At 48.1% G+C, this 27,146-nt stretch overlaps 1 protein-coding gene across 10 annotated transcripts in view; it reads right to left on the bottom strand.

Moving 5' to 3' along the window:
* The window catches only part of CUX2 (cut like homeobox 2), a 330,271-nt gene that overhangs the window by 203,126 nt on the left and 99,999 nt on the right, over positions 1-27,146 (bottom strand). The window contains exon 1 of one of the 10 annotated variants that reach the window (XM_016149696.2): positions 1,258-11,971. The exons of 8 other annotated variants lie outside the window; for them this stretch is intronic. The gene's annotated coding sequence lies outside the window, so the exon portion shown is untranslated. Of the gene's footprint in view, positions 1-1,257; positions 11,972-27,146 lie in introns of those variants that run through there. One more of the 10 variants, XM_016149700.2, reaches the window with a different exon arrangement.

Below are 27,146 nucleotides of genomic sequence, written 5' to 3'. Positions count from 1 at the left end.
GACAAAAATTAAAAAAAGACAAACTCCAGCAACAGAGAGGTGTGCTAGATGAGGACAAGAATTAAAAAGATGTACCTCTGGCTAAGTGGAGAAGCCCAGCGGCCACCAGGTTCCCTGTAGGGTGTGGCTTTTCTATCCTAGAGAAGCAATTGCGGCAGGTCATGCCCTGTGGATGGCGGGGTCCAGGGCCGTGGTTGCGTACCATCTAGGTGAGCCCTGACCATCTCTGGTGCTGTGGCCAGAACCCCTACTACCTGATGTAGGGAACCAAGTCTGGGGTGCTGACCTTCCCCAGGGCCGAATTAGCAACTGTCAATCGAGGGTCCCATCGTCAGGGGCAGGCACACCTTGAAAAAGCACATTCCGTATCAAAATAAATTTATATTTGGAAAGCAGCACCCCCTCCAGAAACAAGACACCCATTGCTTATATGGCCCAAGCTACAGAGGAAAAGCTCAACCAAATGCTCTCCGCTGCAGCAGGGTGGGTTCGGCAGTCCTCAGACATCTCGGAGGTCTTCCGAGTCTGGCTGGAGCTGCGGAGTGGCAGCCTGGATGCCTTTGGATAGTGCCTGCCATGTTGTGTTCTCGAACCCAGTCACCCAAGGACGATTCTGCTGTGGGTTCCAAATGTGAGAGGACGAGAGCACCACACACTGTCACATGCAACATGCGCATGCCACACACTCACACCCAGCGTGTGCTCTCTCTCATACATTCTCTCACACACACACGCACACATACAGTAATGGCTCGTACATGCAATGCATTTTCACACAACATGCTTCCTTACGTGACATACTCCCCCATACAAGCTCACATATTCCAATGCACATGCTTAAACCCTCTCACATGTACACACTGTCACACACACAGGTGTAAATACCCACACAGACTCACAGTCACACGCCCATGTGCCTCCCCAAAATGCTTACACACATCCATGCAGATAGAAAAAGTCACGTAGGGCCCCAGAGGAACAGAGTCAGCCACACCCATAGCCACCTCCTGATGACACACATGAACAGATACAAAAAGACACACGCAACTCAAGAACACACATATACTGACAAAGACCCACACCCAGTCTCAAATGTGAACAGCCCTCAAAGCCACGATGCACACACAGACACACAGAGAGCCCGTGACACTGGCTGGATGCACACAGAGACACAGTGACACACACACACGCAAAGTCACAGTCTTCTGCTCTCATACCCCCAAGTCCTCCAAGCGGAAGGCAGGTCCTGGCACTCACCCTGGGCAGAACTGTCCAGACATGGGGGACGCTGTCCTTCCAGCCCGGGCCCAGCAGCCTGAGCCCACTCTGACGGCCTCAGCAGCACCACCAGCAAATAAAAAGCGAATGTGCAAAAATAAAACCGAAAGGATGCGATAAAGCAGTCCCCTTCCCACAGGACTCTGCGCTGACGCAGGTTCTGCTCTCTGCAATAAACATTTTCATTCTAATTTTAAAAGACATTAGCATTACCTCTTTGGCTCTCAATCCAGCCAGACGGTACCTCGCCTGCTAGGCTGCCCACCGGCCACACCGGGCAGTGAGGGGACGCAGGGTTCTAGGCCTCACGCCCCAACCCTGCAGGGCACCCTGTACCATGTGTACTGACCTAGGGACCTGCTGGCCACCTGAGTCTGATTTTACATGATCCTTGCAAGCCCCAGTTTTAACACCCAATAAAGCAAAGAGATATCCTCAAACTTCCCCCTGAGAATTCTGCCTCACCCCAGCCAGGATCCCTACGGGTCCAATCTTACCCTCCAATATGAGCACCATACACAGGGAAGGTGGCTGTCAAATGGTGGGTCAGTCCCCTGACAAATGGGGGCCTCCGTGTGAACTGGAGCACCGTTCTCCAGCCCCACCCCACCACTCACCCTGCCTGCAAACTTGGGTCTCACCTCACATCACCCAGCAGTGATCCTTCCAGGCAGGGACTTAAGGGAGAAGAGAAGCCACACACCAGCCTGGGAAAGCACAGTGAGTTATTTTTATGAGCTCAGAAGCCTAGACCCCAAAAAGGAGCCTCCAGCCTCAGTTTTCGCTCCACCCTGCTCAGCCTTGAGGTCTCAGGCACTCTGGTCAGGTGACTTCTGTGAAGCCCACCTCCAAGCCTTTGTCTAAGCTGCTTCCTCCTCCTAGGACACACTTTCCTATCTCTTCGCCAGAGCTGTGTCTGGTCATCCTTCAGATCTCAGTTTCCAAGTCACTTTATCCCATATTGTTGAGGGTCTAGGGACCCCATGATGAGTGTGGCAGCCTAGTTCCTGCCTTTATTGAGCCATAAAGTAGATGCCCTCTTTCTGGAAGCTTCCTCATTCTTCCAGACTGTGGAGCACCTCTCCTCAGCTCCTATAGTCTCCTGGGCTTCTCACTTAAGGGACAGCTCCTCCCAGGCTGGTCCCACCTGCCTGTCCCTGGTACGTCTCCAGTGGCTATGACGAAGGGCTTCCTGAGGGCAGAGAGCAGTCTGCAGTGTTCCCCCAGGTCTCCCTGATCCTGGCACAGTGTAAGCCCAGTAACTGGCTGCTAAGTAAATAAACGAACAAACAGCTCACGTGGGGAGGCACAGCTCATGGTCTTCTTCCTCTGGATTTTCAGAGAAACCAGGAAAAGGAAGACCCAAGTAAGTAAGTCCCTGCTACAGAGAGGACATGACATCGGCTCCTGGCTCTTATCTGCTCTGCCCTGGGGTGGGAGATGCAGACCCCTCTGGCCATTCCCAACTGTTTATGCATCACTATATCCAACTGAAGCTTCATAGGCCCCAAGTATAAAAATGTTGGATGAGAAAGAAATGTCAGCAGATGGCTCACAGCAGCCTCGGCAGCCTAGCTCCAGGGCTTCTTGAATTTCCCTTTGAAACATCTCTACATCAGTCCTCTCCTGGGCAGCACCAGTGCCATGGCAGTGCCCACGCCCCCGATGAGGCCTAGATGACTGCAGCAACTCCTCCGCGTCTCCCCAATTCTGATCTTACCCTCGCAATCCCTCCTCTCCCCAGCAGCCTGGGGGCTCCTTGCAAAAGCTAAGTGGATCCTGTTACTGCCACTCCAAGCTCAAACCTTTCCATGGCTTCCTGTGGCTCTCAGAATTAAACCCTCAAATCCTCACCCTGAGCCTCCAGGAAAAGTCCAAACTTTACACAGTAGCCCGGGAGGCCTTGCCTGATTTGACATCCACCACCTGCTCCAAGCTTACCTCAATCCCCAGTTAAATGATTCATCAGTCCCCAGTGCCCTTGGTTCCCATCTACTGTGCCAGTGCCCACGCTGTTCCCTGTGTCTGATGCTGCTCCTTGGTGTAAAATGGCCACCAGTAATTCCCTGCCTGGCAAACTCATCTTTCCAGACCTGATGCAAGCAGTCCCTTTGTGGCTCCCTCCCAGCTCCTGGCTCTGAGCATCTGCACAGCACGTACCCCGTGCCGTTGGAAACCTCCATCTTGTGCTGTCACTGGTGGTCTTCTCTCCCCAGGACCCCTGGAGAGCAGGAGTCCCATCTTATTTATCCAGGGGCTTCCCAGATCTAGTCCAGAGTAGACATATTAATATGTACTAGTGATTACTGCTGGGATGAATATAATTTTTAAGCTCCCTTTGCGTCTGGTGCCTTGTCCTAAGTTCTCATATTAGTTTGTTCCTAATAAATCAAGACAAAAGGAAAGATCCAAACGCTTCTGCTTCCTCCCCAAATCCCCATGATCTAGTCTGGAGGTAGAAGGCTTGGCGATCAGCATATGAGCAGTGGGGAAAAGGATCCCTCAGAAATGACACAGGAAGGAGGCTCCAAAGAGATGACAGGGCTCATCACCCCAAGACAGGCACCTGATTATCTGAGACCCTCAGGCTCAGCCCAGAACAACATGAGCCTTCATTCCAAGGCCACCCTGTAGGGCTCAGGGGACACACATTGACATGAGGCTCCTATGTCACCTTCCTGGAGCTCCTGTCAGTAGTTAGAATGAGGTTAACGAGGAGAAGGCCATGTGCTTTTAAATACAGGAGGACCTTTAGAAAGGAATGGGAAAGACCCCCAGTGCAGGGTCCTCAGAGGTGCTGGGCTCTGCCCAATAGGTTGGAAAGACCCTACTTTGAGGATTTAATACTTTATCTTGAAGAAGGAGACTCACTCTCTGAGGCCAAGATCTTTGCTGCTCAACTTCCTCTGGCTAGGTCTCTTGGACAATTCCAGTCCCATCTGCAAACCAGATCTAGTCCAGAGGCTAGTAGGCAGCTCTCAGCTCTCCATGCTGCCCAGAGGCCAAGCTGGCCCTGCTTTCCAGAGGAAAAGAGTTGGCTGGAGACTCAGCTGGGCTGGGAAGTGGGGAATTAAAGCATCACAGAAGAGGGACAGGCAAAAGGAATACCACGTGGGTAAGTGACTTCACCTCTCTGAGCCTCAATTTTCTCATCTGGAAAATAAGTACAAGTAATAAAAGCTCCTGAAATCCCACACAGGGAGCATCCAGCCTGGGGCCTGGCCTCCCACTCTGCTCCACGCATGGGAGACATTATGACAATGATTAAGGCAAACCCAGTGGGCTTCTGGAGAGCAGGATGAAAAGGCAGAGGGGAAGAGAGCAGCCCGGGGTGGACAAAGAGCCTTGGCCTGGTTAGTTAGGGCACATGAGACTATTATTCCACCCCCTCCTCAACCCTACACCCACCCGAAAAGGCTCTACTTTAGACCCGCCAGGCAACTGCAGACATGTAAACTAGGCTCTGGCGATGATAATGCTCTGAATGGTAGGCAGCTCTCAGCTCTCCATGCTGACAGAGGCCTCAATGACATGGATAATACAGGGGCTGTCACTCATCTATGAGTCACCCTTGTGAGGTGTGCCCAAGCCCCTCGCATCACCTCCCTGGATTCACTGCCAGCTCTATTTAGTTCTGGGGGACATGAAACTTCCTGGTCCCTGTGCCCTTGCTGGAGGAAAGAGTGGAAGTGGGGGCAGCTCACAGCTCCAGCACTGAGCAGAGGCACGAGCGCGGCCAGGGTATGTGGGGGGCTCACTCTAGGCCACTTCCAAGAGCTTCTGACCAGCATTTCCTGACTCTGCACAGGTCATGGTGTGTCCCCCATTATGGCTTCGAGACCGTGAAAGAGGGCACAAGGGTTCAAAGCAGACAAGACCGACAGAGGTTGTGAGTTCTCTTGTGTTATAAAGAGTAAAAGTAGTGATAACAACAGTAATATTGATAAAACGTTAATAATAATAACACCAGCATTCTCTCACCTGCTCCTCAGCACTGCCCTTCAGGAAGGTCGGGAGCATTGTTACATTTTATAAATGAATATTGTTATATTTTATAAATAAGGAAACTGAGATTTAAAATAGTGAAGTCCCTTACCCCATTATCCCATTTTACAGACCAGGAAACAATGACCCAGGGAGGGCTTGTGACACACAAGCAGGTAGGAGACCAGAATCTGGTTCCAAGGTTAGCTGACTTTCATGCTCTTAACCACAGCTGTTTCCTTCCCAGCAAAACCCAGGCCAGTCACTCAACAAACAGCAGCAAAGCCCATAAGAAACTCCAGGGAGTGTTTGGGGCTGGGGAGACCGCGGTGAACGTGATGAGCCTGCGTGCTCTTGTGGCTGACCAGCTAATGGGGGAAAGACAGACCCTGAAGGCTCTATCACTCCCAAGGGTGATGAGGGCCAGGCAGGAGACTAGGGGAGGACTTTATAACAAAGAGAGTCTACCTTCTCCCAGACATCAAGAGAGCTCTCCTGGTCCAACAAGATGCTTTCCAGGCTGCACAAAAATTCTAGTCCGAAGAGGCCAGACAGACATTGAACAATCACATAAATCCTTTCTATTGCTTAAAATGATGGGTGCCACCAAAGCGCCAGGCACTGCTGTAACCCAGTCCCGGCAGGAAGACACACATCCTGTTATCTGTCCCCAGAGACCTTTCAAGCTGGAGGCAACAGCAGAAGTTACATACCTGGCAGGGAAGCCTGGCTCCTGGCATGACCCTCACCTCCTCCTGCCAGCTCCAGACCCCTGTAAAACTTCTCCTGACCTTCTGGCCACAAGGAGGTGGCCGGGGCTGCTCGCACAGGGCCCAGCAGCAATTCCTGCCTCCCCTCCTTCGCGCAGCTCTCAGAATTATCGATTCTGCCACTGGAACGACCAAGATAATTTTGCTTAGCTTCAAATACCTGGTTCTCATGAATTCTTCGGCCAGAAGGTTATAAAGCTTCTTCTAAAACATGGGGGAAAGATTAAGCCTGCTTATGGTTAATAATACACTGTATCCTGTCCATCAAGCTGCCTGTCTGCTATTGAAAGTTCACTATTAGATACTTATTTAAACAGCCTCACAAGGCTTCCAAGGGAAGTGCAGTTATGCATTTCTCCCCTCCATGCCGGCGCAAACGACTATAGATAAACATCAATTCACTCCTGCGGATCCCAGTCACAGTAAATAAATTTTTCAGGAAGCCTGAGATCCGCACAAAGGCTCCGCCAAGCTCCCATTTCACAAAACATCAATGTTTGGCCTCCAAGAAATAAAAGCTCTAAGGTGCCCGTCGCTAGGGCAAAATTATCAATTGTCAAGTCACTTTTAAAAGAGAGAGAAGGAGCATTTCTAGGAGACGTTTCCTCCTGCAGAGAAAAAGGAAAAAAGAAAGAAAGAAAGAAAGAAAAAGAAAAGGTGGATGGACAGTCACAAAGTCATTTCACCTGCAAACTAAACACTGGGACTTTCCCCCTAAAAGCCCAGGTGTCCACTCCCCAAAATCCTGGCCTTGACCCGCTGCCCCTGGGCAAGCCGAAGCAGCCACAGCTCAGAGCAGCCGATGTGGCTGAGTTCGGTGACTTCAGTGACTCAGGCTCTGAGTTATTTTTACTTTCTCAAAGTGGGTTTTTTTCCCCCACTACTTTTAGAAGTGGCAGACGAGGTTTGTCTATTATAAAATATTTGTTGCAAACATACACACACATACACTCGCTCACTCACTACCCCACACACAGTTCCCGTCTGTGTAAAAATCTCAAGTCGCCATGGTGTGAGGGACAGGAGATGGGGAAGCTGAGACACCCTCCTGGGCAAACCAGGGTTTATGTAACTCTCTGGGCCTCGTACTCAGCATAATCCCCCTGGAGCTGGGTACCTGGAGTAGACATCATTTTGCAGCTGGGAAAACTGAGGCGTGGAGGAGCCTAAGCAAGGGAGATGGAACCATCTCCCTTGGTGCATGACCGTGGGCAGTTAACTACACCTGCTGGCATCTCAGTTTCCTTATCTGTAAAACAAGGACTGCAGCAGTCTCTGCCTCCACTGCGGAAGATTAGCTGCTAAACTCACATTAGTTAGTTCTTCTAGTAAAGGGTTCAGATCCTCCTTGCAGATCGCTGGCAGAAACAGGGGGGAGGAGCACTGTTCTTGGAGCAGCACATCCAGCACTGATTTTAGGCCGGTCACTTCAAGTCACAGCCTTTCTCCCTGTCCCAGATTCTCTATCCAAACAATGAGACCCTGGACTCATCAGTCTCTACCGTTAAAGTCCACATGTAATGTCTTCACAACCACCTTGAAGGGAAGGTACTGTTATTATCCACAGTTTACAGAGAGAAAAACTGAGGGTCAAAGAAAAGTAAGTTGTCAAAGACCAAGGAAACAAAAATGGCCCCGGACCTCAGTCAAGACCTCAAGTCTCAGTTTTTCCGCCAGTGTCACATATAGGACTAACACTGGAGTCCTTTTCCTGTGGTTGTGGGAGTCATCCCCATACCCCTCCCCACTTCCCCACAGCACTGCAAACAAGGCTCAGAGTGAAAGGACACTCTTGCTTTCACCATTTTCTAAAGCGTTTTTGTACTGGGTTGAATAGCACCTCCCCCCGACACACACACGTCCCACCCCAGATCCTCAGAATATGATCTTATTGGGAAACAGGTTCTTGCTGGAAGTAATTAGTAAAGATGAGATCACACTGGATTAAGGGGAGCCCTAAATCCAATGACTGTGTCTTTATAAGAAGAGGAGAGGACACACGGAGACCGAATACAGCGGTGTGACAACAGAGGCTGAGATGGGAGTGATGCAGCTAAAAGCCAAGGAACACCAAGGATTGCCAGCAACCAGCAGAAGCAGGAAGGGGCCAGGAAGGACCCTCCCCTAGAGTCTTCAGAGGGATCCTGGCCCTGCCGACACCCTGATTTCACCCAGATTTCAGACTTCTGGCCTCCAGGACTGTGAGAGAATACATTTATGTTGTTTTAAGCCATCCAGTTGGTGGAATTTGTCATGCCAACCCAAGGAAACTAATACCAAGCTATTCTATAAAAAGTGCACAGAACCAGAGGCAACAATTGTCAGAGCTTTTGAAGGTTCCAGGCTGGCAGGGGTGAAAAATCAAAATGGGCTCCATCAGTTGGGTAACCAGGATGAGGTGGCCCAATTCTGTATCCCTCCATGGCCCCATTGAGCATCTCCCTGTAGTCAGGGGGATACAGAGAGAGGAGTATAGGCCATCCAGTTACACCGGACCTTGGCCAACAGCGACCCCATCTGAGTCTTCTCCAGGCCTTCATGGAAAAGGCATGACTGAGTCAGGAAACCTACCTTGGCAGCTTTGGGGCTGTAAATCTCACTCCCTCCCCTGAACGGTAATACCAAGGCCAACCTCCCAGGGTTATTTATCGGGCCATTCTCTGTACCAGACACTGTGCCTGCTCACCTGGTCCCTGGCTGGAGTTGGCTCACTGACTCCTTAGCCACCTTTTGAGGTGAGTGTCAAGAGTAACCCCTTACGCGGACGCACAAACCGAGTCTGGGAGTGGCTGACGTGGCCCTGTTGGACACGAACCCCAGTGTGTTGGACTCCATCCCCCATGCCCTTAACCCAAGAGATAAAGAAGCTGAGGTCACACACAGGAAGGCCTCAGCACACCGTAGGAGCTCTGTAAATGCTGGTGCTTGCTTTGGAACCTGCGCTTTTATGATGGCGCTGCTTGTCAGAGCCTCTCCTGAGATGGCCAGAGAAGGCAAAAGAGTCCCCAACTAGTCATTACAATTAGAAGGAAAGAAAAACAATAGTTGGTATCTGTGTTAAGCTGATTGACTTGTGGCACCTTTGAAAAACCGCTGGACAAAATAAGAGAGTTGCATCTTTAACACCAGGACCTTGTCCCCCTGAGAATAGTCACGAGCTCTGGGTGAAGTCTGGGGTTTTTGCTGTTCACTGTAAGGTACCAGCTCAGGGAATATTTCACTTGACCTTCACCAAAACCAAGGATGCCAAGACATGGGAAGGTGGCAATAACCCCTACTTAACTGATGAGGCTGCGGTACACAGAATTAAAGGAGCCTCCCCAAGGTTGCCCAGACCAGAACTCAAATCAGAAACCCAGTTCACCCAAAATGTCCCCTCATCTGGCCACTTGCTAAGTTGTTTCTCCACATGTAGAATTGGGTATAACACCACCAACACGGCGCACTCAATGTCCTTGCATAAAACAAAGAGGGGGGTTATGACTCCTAAAGTCAGCAGGTCACTCAGGAACAGCGAGGCGGAAAGGCCAGGCCAACTCCTGGTCACCTCTCTCCCATTGAGAGTTAACAGTCATTTGAGAAGAGGTCCCCCACGGTGCCCAGCTATGCGGCCAGACGTCACATGACCATGCACGGAGGAGGTGAGCTTTGTGGCTCTGCTTAGCATCCAAACCATAGGGATAGGGGCTGCGCATCTAGAAGAACTCAGGGCTTGGGCCAGACACTGCCAGGTTTGAGTCCCACCTCTACCACCTGCCAGCTGTGTGTCTTCAGATAAGTCCTCTAACCTCTCTGAGCCTGTTTCCTTTTGTGTAAAATGGTGACATCACACCCACCTACTTCATTCTGGCTGCTATGAAGACCTGATTTAATATACTGCAAAGTAGGAATGCAGTCCATCGTGTCTCTAATATTTAATGAAGCGCTTTCAGTCCTTTGCTCTTTTAAAATTGAACTTTTTATTGCGAGATAATTATAGATTCCCATGCAGTGGTAACAAAGAATGCAGAGAGATCTCTTGTACCTTATTCCACTTTCCCTAATTGTAATAACTTACAAAACTGTGGTATGAAAACACAACCGGATGTTGACACCGATACAACCAAGATACAGAACATTGCCACCACCACAAGGGTCCCCTCACGTTGCCCTTTTATAGCCACACCTACTCCCCTCCCTGGCCCCATCCCTGATCACGTCTCCATTTCTCTAACCACGAATCTGTTCTCCATCTCACTCTGTCTTTTAAAGAATGCTATAAAAATGGAATCATACAATATGTCATCCTTTTGGGGACTAGCTTTTTTTTCACTCAGTGTAATTCCTTCAAGATTTATCCAAGTTGTTAGTGTATCAACAGTTCATTCCTTTTGATTGCTGAGTAGCGTTCCTTGGATGGATCACAGTTTATTGATCTGCTGAAAAACACCTGGACCATTTCCACTTTTTGGCTATTATAAATAATGCTGCTGTGAACATTCATGTTCATATTTTTGTGTGAACTTAAGTTTCCATTTCTTTGGGTATAGGCACATAATCTCAATCAGCCAACAAGTGTTTATTGAGCACCTACTATGTGCAGGTGCTGTTCTGGGCACCAAGGATAACACAGCAAATGAGGCAGAAGAAAGCCCCTGCTCTCTCTGGTAATAGAAAACTGAATAACTGAGCAGACAATTATAGCAAAGTCCACTCGACAGTAATACACACAAAATGAACAGAGTTCTCTGATTAGTGATAAAATTAGTAGCTGCTCCCATGAGCTAGGTCAAGTGCTAAGCACTTGAGTGCATTTTCTCAAGAAAAAAGCATTACCTTCTAGTTAAATCTGCATCGTTTCAAGATAAAGTGACAGCTTGAAGGGCCAGAACACTCTATGGCGACTTTTCATTCAGGATACAGGGGTTTTACTTTAGGAGGCTCCTGTTGCACTGGAATGAGCCCACAATGTTCCCATTTGATAGGCTTTCGGAAGCACCAATACCATCACTTGACAGTTCGAATAATGGTTACATTTCTTGAACACCAACTGTCTTTACCATCACACCATCATTTTTAATCTTCATAAAGGATAAACTACTCCTGGAGATAACTGCACTATTAGCCCATTTTACAGAAGAGGAAACTGAGGTTATAAGAGGCTAAGCAACTTGTCGAAGGGTTATATGGCCAGGAGAGGCAGAGCCAGGATTTGAACTCTGAAGGACAGAGGAAGGTGATTTAATGGCCTAAAAAAAAAGCACCCACTTCTGTGATGTTAACTGTCTTCCTCTCCTGGGCACCGCACACCTCATTAAGGGCCCTGGCCAGAGACCATTTCCAATATAAATTGGACAGCTCCTCATTAACTATGAAAGACCTAAATGCTGATCACCTCAATCAATATGTTCTAAGCTCCCAACATTATAAAAAGAAATAATCAGGTCAGCCAAACCTGTTCTCTGCAATCAAAATGTTTCCCTCTTCAATGCACCTTTGGTTGGCCATGTGGTCCCAAATGCCAATGGGCTAAGCACTTTCTCCATCATGAAATAAATTTCATCTTAAGTCTTGAACTCCTGACATCCATTGCTCTCATGACAATAAAAATCCCAGCCATGATATAATAGTAATATTTAACCACCAATGTCACCGACCTCTTCAGCAGAAGCAGAGAGTTTGTTCCTTCTCACTAACAGGGGTTGGCAGCCAGGGTATGATTACTGTGCCTGTTATCAGAGATGTCTCAACTTGTAGCTGGATTGGTTAAGTAGAAGTGAACCCAGGAATTATGCTGCTAGAATTAGACTGGGCACAAGGCAGGAATCTCTGGATGCTCTGTTGTCTGCTTCTATTCCTGATTTCTGATCTCACACCATTAAGACATCACCCACCCAAACCAATGCTGGGCACAGAGAAGGCTTTTCATCAATATTCACTCATTGCACAGTAATGCACTGAGCAGACCCTGACTGGAAGATGGGAGGCAGCAGGGAGCAAGAAGACTTCTCAGAACTTATACCTCAATGAGGGAGACAGATCTCAATGCAATAAGCAACTCAATGCCCAATTACAAATTTTTAAGACAAATGCTGGGAAGGGAACCAAAGGGTGCTGATTGAAGCAGCCAGGAGAAGAGCATCCTGGGCAGAGAAAACAACATGGGCAAAAGACCAGGGGCACGATAAAGCTCCTAAGGAATTCCATCCACACTGTCTTCTACAATGTTCCTCAAAGCTTGCAAACACACCTCCCCTTCAGTGAATGTCTGGAACATCCTCTCACAGTTTTCTCTGCATGACCTGCTCCCCATGTGTGCTGGTAAATGCTTAACAACCAGCTCTCTGGGAAGAAAGCCCTAATTTGTGGCCTGTGCCAATTTCCATGGTGTAAATACTCCCACCATGGCTGATTTCAAGATACCGACCAGATGTCACAGATGAACAAGGAGCTGGGAAGAGATGGGCACAGTTGGCTCTTGTGACCCTATAAAGCTGACTCCAGCACACTACTGTCTTGCTCCCTCATTTCACTCAGGACTTTAAATGTCCCCTCATTGGAGAAACCTGTCCTCATCACTCCCCACTAAAAACAGCAACCCCCTCTTCTGCCCTGTTTTGCTTTTCTTCTCTATCCTCTCATACCTGATATTTATTTGTTTCTTTATCACCTGCCTCCCTTAACTAACATGGCAACTCTATGAAGACAGGAAATTTTGCTGGCCCATTCACTGCTAAATCATCAGTGTCCAGAACAATGCTTAACACATAGTGGATGCTCAATAAACATTAAGAGCATAAAAGGATGATGAGAAGGCCCACGTGGCTGGGTTGTACTGACAAGCAGAGCAGGTGAAGATGGGGTGAAGTCAGCAGGGCCAATCACCCATGGCCTGCAGACTCCGATGTGGGCTTGACTTTCTCCTGGAAAGCTGCTAAGCAACTGAACTACAAGGCTGATTTGTGTTTTAAGATGCCCCCTCTGGATGCTGGGTGAGGAGAAGCCTAAGGAGGCAAAAGCTGAAGTGAGGAGCCCCTTAAAGATGCTTCTACCGTCATTCCAAGTGGCAGAGAGAGGAAGAGACCAAAAGGTCACCCCTAAGCCGAATTCCAGGGTAAGAATCCTCAAGCCTTGGGGTGGGGTGGAGCATACAGACCCCCCACTGGACCACAGAGGCCTCCCCAGATCCCTTGCACCCAGCAGGAGCCTATTCAGAAGGAGGTCGCGGGGGAGCCGAGGTGCCGGCGTGCCCAGTGGGCCGTCTGCCAACCCACCCACCACGTGGTTCCTCATTATACAGTGCAGTCGCTCTGCCAAGCCTTCACAGCCACTCTCATAGCATTTTGCTTTTAAAATAGAAGTTTCCTGTGAAACTGCAAATAATTCATTGCCGAGAGTCCTTAAAACATTCACAGGTATTTAAAATGCTATATAATCAAGTTCACAAAAATATAAAGTGTAAGCGTTAAAATACTTTAATGTTCTAATTAAAACCGACCACTTATGCCCGGGCGCTGACTCCTGTTTACTATTTCCGTAATAGCCAATGGCCTGTTCCGTGGGGGGAAAAAAATTTTTTTTTAAATTGGTCTTAAGAAAAAAAAAAGTAAAAAGTTAAGTTTGCTCTCTCCAGTGGTACACTGAAGGAACTAAAGATCACACTCTGAAAATATCCACAGGTTGCCAACTGCTAAGGTGTTGGAGTTGGGGAGTAGGCAGGGGTCATCTGGGGGCCCCTCTACCTGCTTCCCTGGAAACAGAGACTGGGCTGGAATGGGAAGAAAGGGGAAAAAAACCTTTACATCTCAGGGTTCTGAGAATGTCCATCACCCCAGATACCACCCACCGCCCCACCACACCAATTAGGTCCTCACTGTTGGAGGCCAGGAGGGAAATCAGATTTATTTTTAAAATGAGTCAAGGCTCTATCTGCCCCATTAACCCTGGTCTCTGTCAAGCATAGCCATCATGACTTTGTATATGCTGTCCCCTCACACTTCCCCCTGCAAACTTCTACTCAGTCTTTCATTCCCAGCTCAAATGTCCTCTCCTCAAAGAAGCCTTCCCTGATTACCTCTACCCCAGTACTCGAGAAAATCACCTGGCTGTCTGGTCTGTTCTCACTGCTCTCCTGTGCCAAGGGTGACTTATCGCCCAGCCTGCACCACAACAACTTTCAATGAGCAGGTTCCCTGAGTCATTTTACAGAGGAAGAACTGAGGACCAGAGAAAGGAAGTGACTTGCTCAAGGTCACACAGCAAACAAGTGGATGTTCCAGGACTAGAGGTTGGGAGAAAATGGTTCCACTGATATCTCTGTGAGCAATTATTGTGTGCCACGCATCTGAATTAAGATGCTTGAGTAAGCCTTTTTGTCACCAAGGAGAGCTGGGAAGTAAGGCATCCTACAACACCGTTTCAAAGCCACACGGACTCTCCCAGGCTTGTGGACACATGCACAGGTGAGCGTGCAGGCCCTTCTGCCCCCTGACAAAGCAGGTGCCAGAACAGCATCGCTGAGGGATGTGCAAAGATTAAGCTAATAAATAAGGCCACCCAATCAATGCTTCTTGGAGCAGAGCACTAGGGAACAAGAAATCGCTACTTGTGCTGCGAAAATCCAGTTCCTCCAAGTCTCACCAAATCCATGACCTCAACCAACAGCAATGGGGAAGACAGGCTGAGCTAGGAAGAGAGAAGCGCCGTGGTCCGAGGAGGGGCTGGAGCCTACCAGGTAAAGTGAATGCCCCTCTCTGAGCTTTATCTGTGAAACAGGGGTGGTAACCAGTCCTTGCTCTGACCACCACTGCAGGTATACCCAGGTGAAAGTCACAGCATGTCACAAATGGTGTGGCCAATTTTGACTAGATAACACATGCCTGTGGCATAAATTCACAGACTATAAGACAGAAAGTCAATCTCCTACCCACCCATGCCCCCTTTGCCAGTGGCAACCACTGTTGGTAGTTTCTTAAGAGTCTTTCCAGAAAGTTCTATACTCTTGCTTGTTTGTACATGCAAAAAGCAATTTGTCTGAGGTCACCAGCTTGCAAAAAGTGCTGAGAAGCCCCCATATCTATCTGCCTTCATAGCCAAAGTACCCAACCTCTGTGCCACTGTGTTCTTAGCTTTTCCAGTTTGAAGAAAAGTCTGGAGGCCTAGTCCACAGACATATTCTGCCACAAAGAATCCCTCCACTCCCATGGAAATGGCCACTGCAAGCTTGGGGCTACAGCCTCATCAGGCCAAGATGAGCCCTCAGCTGGCACAAGCACCTGGAAACCAACTGGAACTGCTGACTCTGTCCCCTTGTCCTCACTCCATGCTGGGTCCCTGGTCCCTGCCCCCAGCACCACTTACCGGGATGACTGTAAGAGACCCCTCGGCAGTCACCTAGCCCTACAGTACACTCTCATGAGAGTTACCTTTTCTAAAGCAAACTAGAACAAGCCAGGCCATTGCTCAAACTCTTTCCATGGCTTCCCATGGCACTGCAGGATAACTCCAAGTTCTTCCTCTACTGTTTATCTTCCAGCCTTCCCTTCCATCTCCCCCTGGTCATCCACTCACCTGCCACCTGGCCTTACCTGGTTCCTCCAGCATGCTGGCCTCCAGGCCTTTACCCTTGCTGTCCCTCCTACCTGCTGCTCTCTTTCCATTTCTCTTCACTTGGGAGAACTTCCTTGACACAACCGGAAGCAGGTGTTATTATTTTCTCTCAGATCTTCCTGAACAACACTTCTCATGTTTTGTAATCATGCACCTTGTTTTTTCTGTACTGTCTGCCCCGCCTTCCCCAGCAGACTATAAGCTCTATGAAGGCAAGAACCTTGTCTCTCACAATAATGGCTTCATCCCTGATGCCCAACACTGTGCCTGGCACACAGAGTGGGCTCGACTGTTGGTTGGAGAAATAAAACGACCAGAAGCAACACCCTTCCACAATGACCCTTCTAAGCACTCACTTTGCTTGTCGGCCCACTTCCATACTATTGTTTTGAAAACCTCGGAGAACAGGGCTAGAAACCCCAGGTACCCCCGGAGCTAAATGTCTTTGCCACCAGCAGCTACAGCCCATACTCCCTTTGTCCCCTCCCTTCTTCCTTGCTGTTACATTAAGCAAAATTTCTCCATCGGCAAATAAATGCTTTTTCCATCAATAACCACAGATGACTAAATCAAACCTTTAGCTGCTGTTCTTATCTCTTAAACAGACCCATGGATTTCCCAACTAATCAGGTGAATCAAATGCTGCCATTTGAGGTGGGAGATAATCCGGTCAATTCCTTCCAGGAGGAGGGATCTGAGTGGGAATTTGCGTATGGCCTCCAAAAAACAAACACTCTTGTAAATAAAGCCGGCCTCCATACTGTCTCCACAATGCAACTCTTATTGAGTGAGTCAGGTGTTTGGCTGATTAAAAATTGATCCATTTCAAAATCTAATCAACAGAATAGGATTCTTTCATACGTTATCAAGAGAGCTGCTGACATCGAAAACCAAACCTGTTATTAACCCATGAACTCCAGTGACCCGCTGCTCGCTGCTCCACAGGACCGTAAATTATTCAGTGGTCCAAGACTGGGGCTGGCAAGCCTGATGGATTTAGACGGGGGCGCAGTCCAGGGGTTTCAGGTCGATGGCATGGCCCCACTGGTCCCTGGAGGCTGGAGTTCTAGACACTTGGGGTCCTCATATCATGACTGTGAATACATTAGCCCTGTCCTCCTGGGCCTTGCCAGGGCTGTGCCTTTAACGGAATAGCCTCTCCCAACTCCCTGAGCAGGGCAGGCGGTGTGGCCCGGGGCCTCAGGAGGCTGTGGGACTGGGGAACCAAATTATCCCTAATTCTCTAGTTAATAAATTATTTTCCTTGAACTACAGAAAAGGAAAAAATAAACAAAGATGAGAGGGGTGGCCCAGCTACATTTAGCAAACAGAGACAGGCAATATAGTCAAATATAGTTCAAATATTTTAACCCCTCATGCAAGGAAGAGCTCTATTGAAATGGGACTGTTTAAAAGAGAAAATGAAAAAAGCCAGCCAGTGGCTGTTTACGTGTCTGGGAGAGCACAGAGGGACAATGGGCTTTCTCACCAACTTCTAGACCCTTTGCCCTTGAATTAAAGCCTCATTAAGAGTCATATCTTACAAAAACAAGAGCAAATCGTTTTTTAAAAGGACACACATATACCCATGCCAAAGTTTCCATCCTGCTAAGCAAGCAGGAAATCCAGCAGCAGCAAAGGCTGCACTGGCATTATTATTTTAGGGCCCATATTCCATGGCTGACCTGATTAGAAAGAAGGATTTAGGAGGGGAAAATTAAGAGTCTCAGGCAGTTGAAAGGAGACAGGAAACTGGAAGAAGAAAGCTGGACTGTCTGCTGAGTGACAAAAGGGACTGAGGTGAGCCACTTCCTTGTTCTGAGCTTCTGGGAGACCCCAGAGGAGTGGAGATCCCACCATGGGCTCCTAGGAGCAGCTGCTGGGAAAAGGCTCTGTGAGCTATATGCAGGCAAATAGAGTTCCAGTCTCAACTCTGCCACTTTCTGGCTGTGTGAGTTTGGGCAAGTAACTCAACCTCTCTTAGCCTTGGTTTTCTCATCCATCAAATGGGAATGATAAAGCAGCTATGTATTTTAAGGAAATCCCTATGTGGGAGGCACATAGGAATTACTCAAACACTGAACAAATGCCACCTGCTGTTATTGTTGTTAATATTATTGCTATTATTACTCCCGGTGTTTCACACTCCTTAGAGGAGTGTTCAATACAGTCAGTTACAAATTAGCATCCTCAAGTGCACACTCCCAACCCAAATGCTTGACCTTCATATAAAGGACGATTCCAATCTTCCTTTCCAGTGCACAAGGCTTTCGTGAAAATCCCAGAAAGTACCAACATCACATGCATTTGAGCTTCAAAGCCAAAGTCCTAGGTTCAAGTCCCAGTTCTGCCACTTGGTAGCTGTATGTCTCGGGGAAAGTGAATTCACTTCTCTGAGCCTCGGTTTTCACAACTTTAAAAAAATATGGGGATAAATCTCAGAGAACTCACTTAGCACATTGCCTGGCACACAGTAAGCCCTCAGTTAATGCTGGTGATTATTATCATCATTATTATTCAGACTCAGTTTCCCACTTGATCAAGTAAAAATTATTTTGCTCATTTACTAGTGAGAATTGAACCTGGCAGAGGCGGCTCTTGCTGAGCGACCCTGAGCAAGTCACTCCTCCTCTCTGAGTCCTGGGTTCCTTTCCAGTAAGGGTAGAGAGTAATAACTATAAACCCCAAAGGGCAAGCCCCCCTCTCCAATCTGGTTTAGTCACAACACTATCCCCTCAGTCTAGAACAATGAGTGGTCTGTAATAAGCATTTAAGTAAAGAAAGAAAGCACTACAATTAAACATATATGACAAGTTCTTCCCCAGAAAATGTCTGTGCCCAGCACAAACTGTCAGCAGCACATGGACACAGGAGGAAGGTGGGCATCTCCCTCCGCAGACCCAAACCCTCAGGACCACCTTCTTGCTGGGGTAAGTGCCTGGCCCATCCCAGCCTAAACCACCTGGACAATTTGGCTCCGCCCCAGATGGCATCCAGGAGGCCAAAGAGAAACTAACAACAAATTCTTACAGACCACCAGGAATCCTCTCTTAAATAATAATTTATTTATAAGTCTGAGGAAACCTCTGACCTCTCCTCAAAGCAAAATCATCCTCTGAAGGCCCCTGGACCTGATCACATTGATCCGTCTAAGCTGTAATTTCGTGGTTTTGAGTTGAGCAGACGGAGTCGGTCTGCTCAGCTGGCTGCAGTCTGTTGCTTCCAGGGGTACCTGGCAGTGGCTGGGACAAAAAAGAAATCAGATCTGTTCACCGAGTTGTGGAGAACAGCTGCTCCTATGGGCAGGGCTTAGGGTAGGGACAAGAACTGATAGTGGGCATCTTCTCTGTCCACCACTGCCCTCAGGCCCAGCCGGGCCTGACCCTTCCAGAGAAGGCCTTGAGGGAATAAATAAATGGACCATGAGTCCCTGAGCCTCTGGCAAGGCAGGGGTGGGGTGAGGGGAGCCGTTCTGGGAGACTAGACCCCACCCTTTGGCCAGGCCCAACCTGACCTGACCAGATGGTGGAGTCTCAGGAGGCCTCACGCCTGGACCCAAGAGGCACTGTATCCCCTACAGCGATGGCCAGAACGTGGCGGCCACCTTCGGCTGAAATAGACTCTCAGGCCAGCCAGGCCCTTTGTGCTGCTGGGGCCGCCATCTACTGTTTACCCACTGCCTGTTTTCCTCTTGACAGGCCTTCCAAGAATCACAGACAGAAATCAATGCAGCTGGTCCTGGTGCCCACACCCTCCACCTTTCCCTCCTACTGCCAAAGTTCAGCACTGCTTCCTATAAAACTGGAGCGGACTCTGAGCTGAGGGGCAGCCGGGCGTGGGGACACCCCCTCCTCAGGCTAGAGGCCTAGGGCAGAGAAGTCCCAGGAAGCACCAGGCAAGACCCAGCCCTTTTATTCTCACCCACAGGGGCAGGCGCTGACCAGGAAGGGAGCAGAAAGGGAGCATCTTCTCTACCCCACCTCCCGTTTAGCACATCACAAACTGGTGGACAGGTAGGAGTTTACCCTCAAGTGTTGGCTCTAAATTACCTGAGGCCTTGGTTAAAAATCCAGACTCTCAACTCAGCCTTGGGGATTCGCTTTTAAGAGATCTGGGGTAGGGCCAGGATTCTGCACTATAACAAGCCCCCTAGGTGATCCAAATGAGAAGTCAAATTTGGAAAACATAGTTTGTGTGCAAAGATGCAGCTTCCATGATGCTAATCACTGTGGTGCTCAGAAGGGAACAGAATTGGAATTAAGAGGCTAACCAAATAAAATCTATGACATCTAGTTTATTTGAATTCAGATAAACAATGTATATTTTTTAGGATATGTATTTCCCAAATATTACATGGGATATATTTGTATGAAGTCATCTGTTGTTTATCTGATATTCAAATTTAACTAGGCATCCTATATTATGTTTTGCAAATTCTAGCAGCCCAAACTGAAAACCATTTACCATCCCACACCAAAGGACTACTGTCATAAACTGTAGCCTGTCCACGTGAAAGAATACAAATAGCCACTAAAATGGGTAGCAACAGTCAACACAGCACTTGTCTCGTGCCCCATTTTACATTTCACGTATATTAATGAACTCATATGATCCTCCAAATAACAGAAGCAGGCATTACTGTCCCTGTTAGACAGAAGAAGAAACTGAGACAGAGAGAGGCAAAGTCCCTTGGCCAAAGCCACACAGCTAGAAAGTGGCAGAGTCAGGTATTAAACTAAAGGAAATCAGATCCCAGAGTTCAGTACAGACTTAATCACTTTACTGCTCTCTAATAGGAGAATAAATAATAAAAGACATAAAAGACTAGACATGTAATCTCACATGACGTGGAATAATACCGCATGATTTCATTTCATAAAATGTATATATGGATTAAATATGAAGGCATTAAAAATGATTAGAAGGTCACACACACCTGGCAGAAGTGGAAACTGGTACAACCACTTTGGAAAACCACCTGGCATGCACCATATTAAAGCTATACATAAGCCACCCTGTGGAATCTATCTATACTTATGGGTCTCAACCAGAGGCAGTTTTGCCCATTCTCTAGCGGACACTGGGAAGTTCGTGGAGTCTCTTTTGATTGTCACAACTTGGGAGATGCTACTGGTATATAGTGGGTAGAGGCCGGGGATGCTGCTAAACACCCTACAATGAACAGGACAGCACCCACCACAAAGAATCATCCAGCCCTAAATGTCAACAATGCCAAGATCAAGAAACCCTGACTTATACCCAAGAAAAATGTGCATCTATATACCAAATGACATGCACCAATGTTCCTAACAGTGCTGTTTGCAGGAGCCCCAAACACCCAACAGGAGACTGGATGAATAAGCTGTGATCTACTCACACATCAGAATGCTAAAATGGCAACTCCAATGAATGAACTGCAACTGCATGGATGAATCTCATCCATGGATGAGATTCGACAACATGGATGAATCTCAAGAACATGCTGACGAAAGAAGCCAGACATAAAAGAGCACATCCTGGGACATCCTCTTTGCATGAAGTTCACAAACAGGCAAAACTAATGCATGTTGTTCGAAGTCAGGATGGGTCACACTTGGGGAGTGGCTGTGTCTGGAGGGGCATGATAGGGCTTCTGGGGTGGGGGGAAAGGATATCCGCTCTATTTCTTAACCTGAGTGATAGTTCCATGAGCACATTCAGCTGCGACAATTTGTCGAGCTGTGCCTATATGATTGCTGTCCTTTTCTGTATGTTCGTTATATTCTGACAAAGATTTATCTCAGAGGCAGATTTTTATTTTCTTCCTTTTGCCTATTTGTTCTTTCTATAATTGCCATGCTGAACATGTCTTACTTTAATGAATGAGTAGGCCAACAGCAAATGCATTTATATTCATTCATCAAAAATTTGCTGACCCTCGTGATGCATCTCATCTAGTGTGGGGCACTGTGGGGGAGGGGGCAGTGGGTGAGGGCCCCTGCCCTCAAGGAGCTCAGTGTTGGTGGGAGTTGAGGGGAGGATGTAACTACCATCTGGGTCTGGGACACGGCCAGCCAGCAGTCAGGTATTTTATCTGTCCAGCCCAGTGTTTTAATTTGACTTCTGGAGCAGGGCCGGGTCTCCCCACCTGTCCAGCACCCTTGCTCCCCCACTAAACTTCCTCCTGCTTACCCAGAGCTGAATCCATCATTAATGTTCCCTGCCTGCCTCTGGGCTCATGGGAGTTGCCATTCCCTGAAATAAATATTGCAATCAGCACTGTACTCTGATACAGAGATGGACTAAGGATTACAGAAAGAGAGGAAGCAAAACTGTATGGGGATGAGAAGCCCCAGGCACTGCAGATTGCTCCTGATAGCAACACGAACGCATATGGACAAAATGCCACTATATAAACGAAGCAGGGCTTTATATGACATTGACCTTAGAGTGGAGGGATTGCTACCCATGAATACTTAAAGAGAGGTGATGACAGCCAGATGTTGACAGATGAATAGGAGTCCAATGGATAGACCAGGTATAGAAAACTACTGTGGATGAGGTAACAGCTTGCAGATGGGAATAATGCTGACCTCTGGAACCTGCGCTAACTTCAATATGGCTGGTACATGGGCTATGAAGGAGGGTTAGCCAGGGTGCTTCTGGAGAGGGGAGCAGTAGCTAAAATTTACTGAGCACTTACTTTGTGCCAGGTATCATGCCAAGGAAGTGCTCTACTAAAACCAATGACACCACTACTCAGATAGGAAAACTGAGGCTCAGAGAAGTGACAGGATTGGCTCAGTGAGGATGGTGGAGTTGGGATTTGAACCCAGACCAAGCCTGACTCCAGAGACACATTCTTAACCATGTGATTTCTTCCTCCCCTCCCACTGGAGAGCCAGGGCAGAGCTGCCAACCCCCCTTCTCCTCTCCTCTCAGGGGGTCTGCCTGGAGCAACCAGACCCCCCAGGAGGCACGCAAGTCAGCAAAGAAGGGAAGAGAGTTGAACCGGGGAAGGCAGAGCAGGTGAGCTACAAAGCACTGCTGCAGGGCCCTGTGGGGGCATGGTAGAAAGTACCAGATGCTTCAACCAGCATCGCCTTTAATCTCTTCAGAAAATGGATGCTGCTCTTGGGTCCCTGGAGAGCGCAAAGTTTGGACTGAAGGCTTTCTGCAAAAAAAGCTCACTGTTGCCTGCATCTCAACAGTCACCCCGGGTGACGTCTGACACTCCACTGCAGCACTGGCTGACAAGCGTCTTCAAAGGACAGAAATCGGCGGCTCTGCCTTCTTTTCATACAGATGTCATTTACCCACAGGAAACGCTTTCCCCATGCATTGTGAGTTATTTTGGTTTGAGGAAGCCAACCCCAGAGTGAATCCAAGAAAGAAAGAAAAGGAAGGGAGGAAAAAGAGCAACTGGCAAAATGAGAAAAAGTGGCGTTTGGGTAAACTGCACACAAAACAATCTTTCAAGATGGTCTTTCTTAGAGATCAAAGATGAGGGGGACGAACCATGCTGGATGTCAGCAGGTGCAGTGGGATCTGGGCTCGGGGAGACCTGTAGGACTTTGCAGGTGTCTGTGGGCTATGTTTACCAAGTAGGTAAAATCCATTCCCGAGGAGCCAGACCTGCTGGGCATGAGTGTGACTGGGGAGGAGGATAGGTAACTACTGTGCGAAGGTCCCAATATCTTTCTCTTAAGAGAATCTGAGATCCAGAGGATGGAAACATCCCACATCTACTAACGCTCCATGTGGGACCTTATTTCTATGATGGTTTACTGACATGGCTGTGACTGAGTCACTGCCCAGCCCTTCTCCAAGGTTCCTTCCTTCCAGCATCTCAGCTAGAGAGAAGACAGACTCCTCTCTCTGCCCCAGTTGAAAATCCCAGGGAAGCTCTCTGACTGGCCCAGCTGGAGACAGGTAACTTCCCCTTGGACCAATCATTGTAGCCAAGGAGATAGAGTACTGTGATTGACAGCTCTTCCTTCTCCCTGGGTCGAGTCACATGATTCTGGAGAGGAGGTAGGAAGCAAGAAGAAGGCCACTACAGGAATGGCGAGGAGCAGGGCGGATACTCCAAGGTGTATCTGCTACACACTGTAAGCAATGGTGTCTGCCCTGCTGCCTGATTTTGCCATTCTATGAGCACGAGAGGGCCTTGCCACCTCTCCAGCCTGACTTCTCTAAGTCTGTTTTCATGAGAAGCAGACTCACAATAGTCATTTGGGTCACAAACAGGAAAAGCCACTGAGCACTCACCAAGTGCCAAGTGCCTTCCATAAATGATCTCATCAGATGCTTATAGCAACCCTCTGTCACCCATCTTACAGTCAGAGAAGCTGATGGTCAAAGAAGTGCAGGGGCTTACGCAACATCATACAGCTTTTAAGAGGTGGAGATGAACCTGACTCTAGTGAACTTCAAAGCCAGTGCTCTTAATCTTGACCCCATTCTGACCCTAGGGAAAAACACTTAAATGAGTCAATTTCCCTTAGAATGGCACAACAGGACTGACAAGCTGGGATAGAGGAAGGTCCCCAGATACAATGACCATGGGGTGGTATCTGCTACCACAGATACTTGTCATTTGTACAGTGCTGAACCCCTCGTCCCTTGCCCAGGGGCCTGGTACCAGAGGATACTCAACATACGTTGGCTGCATTGGATTTAAGCCCTGGGCAAAGGTAAAGTGGAGAGTCCCCCAGGAGATGTTTGGCCTCTGGTTCCTATTAGTGACAAAGTGGGCCTGAACTCCAGGGCAAGTGACAAGTGTCAGGTCACCTGAAAAGCAGGGGATGCCAGACATTCTAAAGAATTCTAAAGGAGAAACTCAACTTTTCATTACATTGAAAGAACTTCTGGATCTAGTAACATGAGAGACAAGATAATCTGAAAATGTTCCCACTACAAAACACCCAGGATGCTGTATAAAATATACTGACATCCCTTTAAACTTATAGGTTAGTTTCATTTTAAAAGAGAGAGAGAGAGAGAGAGAGAGAGAGAGAGAGAGAGAGAAATTCGCAAGGGCCAAAACTGAGATAGATCCAAATGCAAACCTTCTCTCCCTGCCACACCAGAATCATGTTAATAACTAACATTTCTCATGCATGATACCAGGTGCCTTTAAACTTGTTGAAATCCCACAACAACTCTGAGAAAGTACCTTTATCACCCATTTTACAGATGAGAAAACTGGAGGCTGCAGAGGGGTCAAGTAACTCGCCTGGGTTCCCACAATTATCAGGTGGCAGAACAGGGACCCCAGAGTGGAACCCACTCACCTGCACACTTAACTCTTGCCATGCTACCTCCTGCTGCCCATAGTAACCAGCCCTCCAGTTCTGAATCCAATCCCTTGTCTATACAGGCTTGGAGGGCCTAGGTCTTTCTTGTCCACCCTGGAGCCATTTCCACCTGCACGAGGAATATGAGGGTCCTTCTGCCCTCATTTTGGGGCAAAACCTTTCTCCTAATTCCAACATCCACATCCAGAAGACTATTCCCAAGGCCAGCCAGGCATGACTCGGATATTTCTCGGAGTATGAGCATTTCCCTGTCCACAACCAACTCGCCTGTTGCTGGCCCAGACACCAACAACCTACTTGGCTGGTGCCTTCTCATTGCCAGCGTAAACACACATTTACTCGATTTTTCAGAATGAGCAATATTTACTCAACAGCCCAGAATGGCTCATATGGAACTATTAAACCCCATTGCCTTAGTCTGCAGCTCAGAGTGCGATAATGAATCAGTATTTTGGAGTGATTACGATGCTAATAAGAATGTGTGAGGCACAGAATATCACTATACAGGGGCGGCCGCCAAGCACCCTGGACTCCCTGCACCTCCCAACCTCTCATTTGGGAATTCCACCATTCCAGAAAACAGCCTGCCTAAGAACCACTAGCCCCCGAGGCAGGCCAAGCTTGAGTTGCTGAAACACAAAGCAGATGAGAAACGGAAGCTCACCATCCTGCAGAGGACAAGCCTGCTTTGCCAGCCCTTATCGGGATGTGGAGGGCAATGGTGGCCCCCACGCCTGACAGCTCCAGAGGCTCCAGAGCCCCCTATGCTGGCAGGGCTTAGAGTTTTAACATGACATTTCACACACTCAAACACACACAAATATTGGAGAAAAAAATACTTGTTCCCTCAGGCTGCACGCCTGAAGCAATGATGGATTTAGTGAGGGGTTTTCTTTCTTTCTTTTCTTTTCTTTCTTTCTTTCTTTCTTTCTTTCTTTCTTCTTTCGTGTCTTTCTTTCTTTCTTTCTTTCGTTGCCGTTCTTTCTTTCTTTCTTTCTTTCTTGTCGTCGGTCTTCCTAGGTTCGTTTCTGGCTTTCGTTCTTTCTTTCCTTCCTTCCTTCCTTCCTTCCTTCCTTCCTTCCTTCCTTCCTTCCTTCCTTCCTTCCTTCCTTTTCTTGGATCTTTCTCTTTTCATAACCTCTAGGTAAATAATAAATGGCAGAAAGGAAGCATATATTTGAACGTGATGAGGCCCCCTCAGTCCCCAGGGAAATTGCTTTATTCCTGTCCCTACCTTGGCCTGCTCCATCCTGTAGACTGGTAAATTTACTAGATGAGGCTGGGCATGCAGTCTCGAGGCAGGGGATGGTGGTGGGAGTAGTTGAGCCTCTTTGCCTAGCTACTTCTCCCACCCCAGGCTCCAGGCCCTCAAACCTCTCCAGTTCTCCTCTTTCATCCAAAGCCCCTCCCTCCAGTTCCCCTGTGTTCAGGATAAAGACCCCAGCAGGCCTTATAAGCCCCTTTTGAGCCAGCTCTGTCTGCCCTCACCAGTCACACCCACCTCTCTGCCTCTCACCCTGTGCTCCAGCAACACTGGCTGTTTTTCACTTCCTAGAACCAGAGGTGTGTTCTCCCATCCCAGGACCTTTGCACGTGCTGCTCCCTTCCTCTGCCTGGACTACCATGGGTCCTCTTCGCCTCACTAACTCAGGAGTCCTTCCCTGACTTCTGGGTTAAATGTCACACAATCTTGTCATTCCTCACTCATGTCCTCCGCAGCCCTTAGCAGGGTTTGTAATTTCAAATATATATAATTATTTGATTAATGTTAGTCTCTTAAGGAATTTTCTTTCTAATATACCATGGAGTCTAAAAGTGCCATGAGGGCAGATGGCATGTCCGTGTTGATCACTGAGGTATATCTAGCACATGATCCGGGACCTGGTACATAGTAGGTGCTGGATAAATACTCCTTGAACAGATGAGTGAGGGACTGACTGATTGACTGAATGAATGAATCCCCTTGCCCCAGCTCCACTCTAATTCCTCAGCCAGTTGCTTCCTTGTTGAGTTAGGCCCTGTACCTTTCCAAGCCTTTCCTACATAGTCCAGTTTTACCTACTGCAAAGTGCCACATTCACATTACAAGCACCAGATTAATATTAAATCACAATAAAATACTTAAGGACCCTCAACTAAAATGGCCCTGTGCCCTCACTTGGTTTAGCTGAGTGTGTGTGTGTGTATACACATCTGTATTTCCACACAAGAGTCCCCAACATAAATA

This window comes from Rousettus aegyptiacus, unplaced genomic scaffold, assembly GCF_014176215.1.
Source record: "Rousettus aegyptiacus isolate mRouAeg1 unplaced genomic scaffold, mRouAeg1.p scaffold_m13_p_5, whole genome shotgun sequence".
Taxonomy (NCBI): Eukaryota; Metazoa; Chordata; class Mammalia; order Chiroptera; family Pteropodidae; genus Rousettus; species Rousettus aegyptiacus.
The sequence above is the reverse complement of the archived record's forward strand: the minus strand, read 5'-3'. Positions and strand labels throughout refer to the sequence as shown.